Source organism: Gossypium raimondii, chromosome 10 (assembly GCF_025698545.1).
Source record: "Gossypium raimondii isolate GPD5lz chromosome 10, ASM2569854v1, whole genome shotgun sequence".
Taxonomy (NCBI): domain Eukaryota; kingdom Viridiplantae; phylum Streptophyta; class Magnoliopsida; order Malvales; family Malvaceae; genus Gossypium; species Gossypium raimondii.
In genome coordinates this window covers 14,098,345-14,104,342 of record NC_068574.1, presented here as the reverse complement: position 1 = coordinate 14,104,342, position 5,998 = coordinate 14,098,345, and the positions used below count along the sequence as shown (strand labels likewise).

General features: G+C 33.6%; 1 long non-coding RNA gene across 2 annotated transcripts; it reads left to right on the top strand.

Annotated features, from left to right (window-relative positions):
- Positions 1–724: 724 nt before the first annotated feature.
- On the top strand, positions 725–3,693 carry LOC105778576 (uncharacterized). 2 transcript variants are annotated; one of them, XR_001128794.2, is made up of 3 exons: positions 725–841; positions 1,088–1,410; positions 3,235–3,693. It is a non-coding gene; the product is annotated as an uncharacterized LOC105778576 (long non-coding RNA). The 2 variants fall into 2 exon arrangements; XR_008189887.1 differs by having other exon boundaries at positions 1,607–3,693.
- Positions 3,694–5,998: the final 2,305 nt, after the last annotated feature.

Sequence of the window (5,998 nt, the reverse complement as noted above, 5' to 3'; positions counted from 1 at the left end):
TAGCGGCTTCTTTTAAATACATCTCGAATTTACGTTCCTTTAATTGAAAGATATATGATTATCTTAAAATTTACATAACATAGAAAATTTAATTTATCATATAATAAAAAACATAGGAAAAAGAGAATGATAATGAAGTAAGAGAAGAGGTGTGGGATGAATGTTTAGCAGCCGATCCAAGATTCTGAAACAAACGGAGCAGAGCGTCCAAATTGAGCCACCAAAACTGTTTGACAAATATGTTATATATGTCGCATACAATACATACAATTCAATGTTGTCAATTTTTGAGTCTTTAAATATCCATGGTAATCTCCCTTCTTTTGCCAAGTTCCATTTTGCTGTTTTGTGTAGCTTCAAGCTTTCTTTTCGCAGTATTTTAGTGTGATTTTTTTTATCCATGCTTTGAGTTGGGTTAATTATTTATTGCGTGAATAAAGCATATAATATAATATTATTTAAAAAATAATACTTAATTGTTGAAATTGAATCGGACTAAACAATCAAATTAGGAGCCGGCCGTACTAATTTGGAGTAAAAGGAGAAATCAATTTAATCGTGGACCAATTTAAATCTCAGTTAAACCACGAATCGGATGAGCTAATAAAAATCCGATAGAACCATTTTTATATTCTTGGGCCAATTTCTTGGCTCACTGTAACCGGCACAAATCTCTTAACAATTATTTAACCCTTCCAAGCCCAAAATAAAGTTGGGCAATATACCTAAACCAAACTAAAAGCTTTGCTGATTGTTCCGTGTTGCCGTCTACCCCACTTCTCTTTTCTTAAGTCTCGAACTTTGTTATTGTTGGTTGCTGTCTCCGGTCACCGCCATTAAGGTGAGATCTGCTTGCTTCGCCTTTTTTATAACAACTACTTTTTTTAACTGTTGATAACTCTCATATTTAGAATCATCTTAGTATAGTTTTCATAGTAATTTTGAAGATAATTTTAACATTTAGATTAATTTTTATTGCATATTATAGCTTTTCGAATTAATGATATTTTATTTGAATGTTGCTTGTTTTTATCATTTTTTAGAGTTAGTTCAAGTTTACTTATTATTTTCCTTTTCTATATTGTAGGGATAAAGAATGGAATACTTGGAGCATATAGTAAAAAGTGGTGAAGTCTTCTGCTCCACTGGATTTAGTTTAGTGCGGTGGAGCATGCTCTTAAATTTTGAAATTTTGATAGCAAGCAATTTGCCCCCACTGCAATTTTTGCATGAGGTGGAGTGGCGCAATTAAAACCCTAAAAATAAGGGAGTTAATTTTTAAGATGAAAACGAGGTAAATAGGGGAAACTCAATTTGGAGGCTAAGGAACAACTCACACACACCAAGGAGAACTTTAAGCTTGCAAAGATGATAAGAAGAAGAGATCTAGAGCGCTCAACATAAACTCTTGTAACTATTTTCTCTCTGATTATTTTCTTTTACTTTTTTATTGATGCAAGTTTGTTGTGAATCTCTTATTGTGTTGTGTTCTTAACTCAATATGAACTAAACTTTATTTTCTCAAAACATTGATGGATATTATTTCTTAGTTAATTAATTTATTTTTCTCTTCAATTGTTTCGTTCTTTGTTAATTATTTATTCAGTTCTGCCGATGCATTTTCCAAAGAGTGCCTAGACCAATGCCAACTAGGAGCATCATTGGGGACTAAAAAAAAACTACCATGTTTGGATTGGTAAATTTTGGTAACAACTATGTTTGGGGTATGGTTCCTTTCATTGGTTGAGATACTTGCTAGCCCATCCTTGATATCCAAATTACTATTAAAAAGAGATATTGGAGATTAGTTTGGATTAGATCGAAAGAACCCTGAAACTAGTACAAATCCTTTAAAAAATTACATAACCCAACCAGCCCAAGATAAAACAAATGAATAAAAACTGAAGTTCACAAAAAAAGGTTAAGGTAGCCTTAAACGTCGAACAATATACCTAAACAAAACTAAAAACTTTGTTGATTGCTTTGTGCTGTCGTCTATCCCACTTCTCTTTTCTCAAGTTTCAAACTTTGTTATCGTCAACTGTTGTCTCCAGCCACCTCCATTAAGGTGAGATTTGCTTGCTTATTTTTATACAATTGCTTTTTTTTTTTTTGTTAGCTACTTATTACTTAACTTACATTTGAGACTTTGGATTCATGATGCTCATACTTATCATAAACTATTATGTTTAAGAATTTCAATAAATGGTTGAGAGTACATGGAGATGATGTTGTGATGTATGTGTGTAAATTATGTAAAATTAAGTGACTGGAAGGTTATGGCTTAACAATCCGTGGGTATAAAATACCATAATTAACTAATAATGGGGTATGAGAATTTAGTTACCATGAGTGACTTTTAAAAGTGATTTAGAATATATATGAAAATTTGGTGAAATATAATATTACTATGGAAAAAATTGAAAATATGACTTTATGGTAAAATTTAGTAATTTATTTCCAACATTGCAAGTTGTTGATAGAGTTGAGACATTATTAAATGTGAACTAAAAATGTGTATATTGGCACCTTGGCTATTTCAAAGTTTAATAAGTTGTCATAATTGAACTGTTCATTATGTGGCTTTGGTATGTGACAATGTATCACTTATAAATGGAAGTTTAGTTTAATGTGGGGCCATAAAGACTCTTCTCGAATTTTTGCCATGAAAATGTTGGTGAATGAAATAAATGGTTATACATGATCTTTTAAAAACATAGTGAGAACCATGAATGTGAAATTGAGGCATAAGATGATTTTTGTGAAAATTTTTCAATACGTGTGTTTAGACAAGAATGGCCTGGACAATCTTTGAACTCCGTTAACTTTAATTGTATCTCTATCTAAATAATATACTTATAAATGTGTAAATGGCCTTATCTGAAACAAGTTACTTCTGAACTAAATAAGCCCTAGTAAACTTAGTGAAAACGTTAGGATACAATCGACATGTTGATAGGGATGTGATATGTTGCCTTTGGGACTCGCAACTTAGTGCTTTCTAGTGCGTTTTAGAAAGTTGAGTGATCTGCCACAATTTGTTGTGACAAATTAAGGTCTTTCTGGCACTTAACGAGTTTGTTTTCAAGTGTTTTTATATGTTTTTATTTTGGTTTCAATTTTTATTTGCTTAGGTTTAATTTTAGTAATATAAGTGTTTTTACGCAATTTTTAGTGTTTTGACGACCCGTAAGGCTAACTCGGGCCTCGAATATGACTAATAGGTTATTTTAGTGTGTAGGGCATCAATTTGGGCTTAAGTATGCAAGGAATGATGGTCATGTTGTGACATCAACATCCAGTATCGCAACACTGAACTTCGAAGCATCGAGGGCTGAAAATAGAGTTGACATCACAATGTGGGGATCTTGGTGTCATCACATAAGCGTCGCTGAAAAGATGATGTCAGCGGCCATGTGATCAGAATTTTAAAGCTGTAATTTGGTTATTAAGTCAAGGGTATTTTAGGGATAAATTACCCTAATTTTACCCTAGGTTTTGCCTATATATACACTCTTATAATCTCATTAGGTCGGTTGTTGATAGCTAGACAATTAAATATTTTTGTTTTTCTTTGTAATTTATTTATGTTTGTTTAGTTAGGATTCTTTCTGTTCCAATGTGAAGACGATTGCGAGCGGGGGATTGCTCTGGCACCGCGCCTCAATTAATTATCAATGAGCAATTTCTTTATTTATATTTTATTCTTTTACTTATATTTTGTTTCTCTGGCCAATTAACAATAGTATGGATATTAGAATAATCTTGTGTTTGATTGTGAGTACTCACCTTTATGTTTTATGATTTGGGCGAGAGGCCTTTGGACAGGTAGGAGAGATAAGAGAATGTCGAGCTAAGCTCCATTCAATAGGATATATTGGTGAGTTTGGAGAGTGCTTAGCTTTATGCTACACTTATGAGAAATGTTAAGACTCTTTGAGTCAAAGTAAGTAGTTATAAGGAGATCCTCTTATCTAATAAAAAAAGTACATATGAATAAGATTGTGTTTTCTAAAATATTATGTTTTACAGTTTTAAAGCTAACTGACAATGAGCAACTGCGAACTAGATTTCGCATAAGTATGGCGAACCTAGTTTGCAGTTCAATGACTTTGCCAAAACTTTTGTTTAACTTATGTTTTGTGCGTGCTATGTGGTTTTTCTTTCCTGTATATTCACTGAGTTCGCAAAAGCTCACACACCCTTTTCTGAACACTACAAATAGTTAGATTGCACGGTATGTAACGGTGAGGCTAGTGATCTAGGAGAAGCATAAAAAATGGAAAGATGGTACAAGCAAACTCTAGACACAAAGGCAATGTGAGATTCTTCTTGGGCTTAGAAATATATATCTATTTGTTGATTTCACTAATTATTATAGGACTTAGTTTTCCTTAAAATTTTCTTTATGTTTTTATTTGGGAACTGAATAATTTTTATAAACACACCTAATATTTAAATATATAAATATAGTCCAAGTCAAATTTGATGTTTTCTTAACTTACAAATTCATACTAAAACAAATAAATTCTAACTTAGCATTTGCCATAAGCAATAGCATGAAACATAAAAAACTGACAAACTTATTTAGAGTTTGCCAAAGTTGCTATGAAGTGACAGTGTTGTTGAACTGTACAAAGTGTGTACCCTACACGACTGGCAAATTGTTATCCGCAAACCTTTAATAAATTTTGATATGTGAATAGGAGAAACTTATGAATCGAGCTTGCAGTATCTAAACACGTAGCGGTAGTTCTTGAAACTTACTATATTTAATGAGTCTTACACTGCAAAGACTTCAAATGTACGAGCTACACTAGGAGCAAACCCGAATGATGAGATGTGTATGCTATATACTTAAACTAGAATACCAAATGATTAAAAGTTAGTTTAAGTGTAGTAATGAAAATACTTATATGATAATTCGTTGCATGTTAGTAACATAAGCATATTTTATGTTTTAACTTGTGGTGTGATGGAGGTTAGGTTGGGTGTTAATAGAGAGTCACATAGGTGGCTAATGTAGTGTTCCATAGCTCAAGTTTGGCGACCCGATCAGGTATGGGGTGTAATGAAGCACGCTCTTGTAAATCCATGTTCCAACACAGGGGTTTTTCTTTTGTAATATAGCGTACAATAATGTAGCTTGGAAGGTATCTATGTTAGGCATGTCTGAGGTTGGGCAGATTCGAGTACTGATGAATTGTAACCACATTCTTGCCCTCAGAGTTAGCTATTCCTATGAGAACGATGTTGGGGAATTTGTTCTCAGATGGTGTCTCCACTCACCTTGTCCATCCGTTAGGAGGTTGATTATCTCCTCCATATTCTCTCTTGAAAAATACATTAGATCGGTTATCTACGTAAAGTCGTATAGGAATAAATGAGAGTCATAGTAACTCGCTATCTCGGGAGGTGGGATGGCAATTTCTTTCCCTTAAAAAATACCTACAACCATGGTACATCCAACTCTCAAGTTGTGTCAATCTCCCTTAGGGCAGCATAGAATTCCTAGACAGCTAGCATACAGGCTTGTTCCTTGAGGATGGCACAAAACTTTTCCTACCTATGGAACCGAATTATCTCTCTTGTTTCGTTGTTTGATGAAAGCAAGGTCTCGAAACCTCTCTCTTGAAGATGATATTTTTTTCAAATGGCTAGAAGCTAAATTTTAAGCCCTATTTCACGAAGTTCCCTGAAGTTATCAGCCTCCGATTCAGCATTTGAAAGGTTTCTCCTCATTGTTTGTGGACTATAGGACAAGTGAAAGGCAGAGGATTTGCGAAATGTTGGAGAAAAACGTAGTGAAAGGTTGTTTAGCTAATTGGGATAGCTTGGAGGGTGAAACTACTGGTAAGGACAATATATAGAGGCCATCTAGGGCTTGACTTGCCATGTAAACTTGAGGAATATCTTTTAAGATCGCGTCAAACTAATAACGAAAAGCTACAAAAAATGGCCTACATGTTATGCCATATAGGAGGCATTGCTTGACACA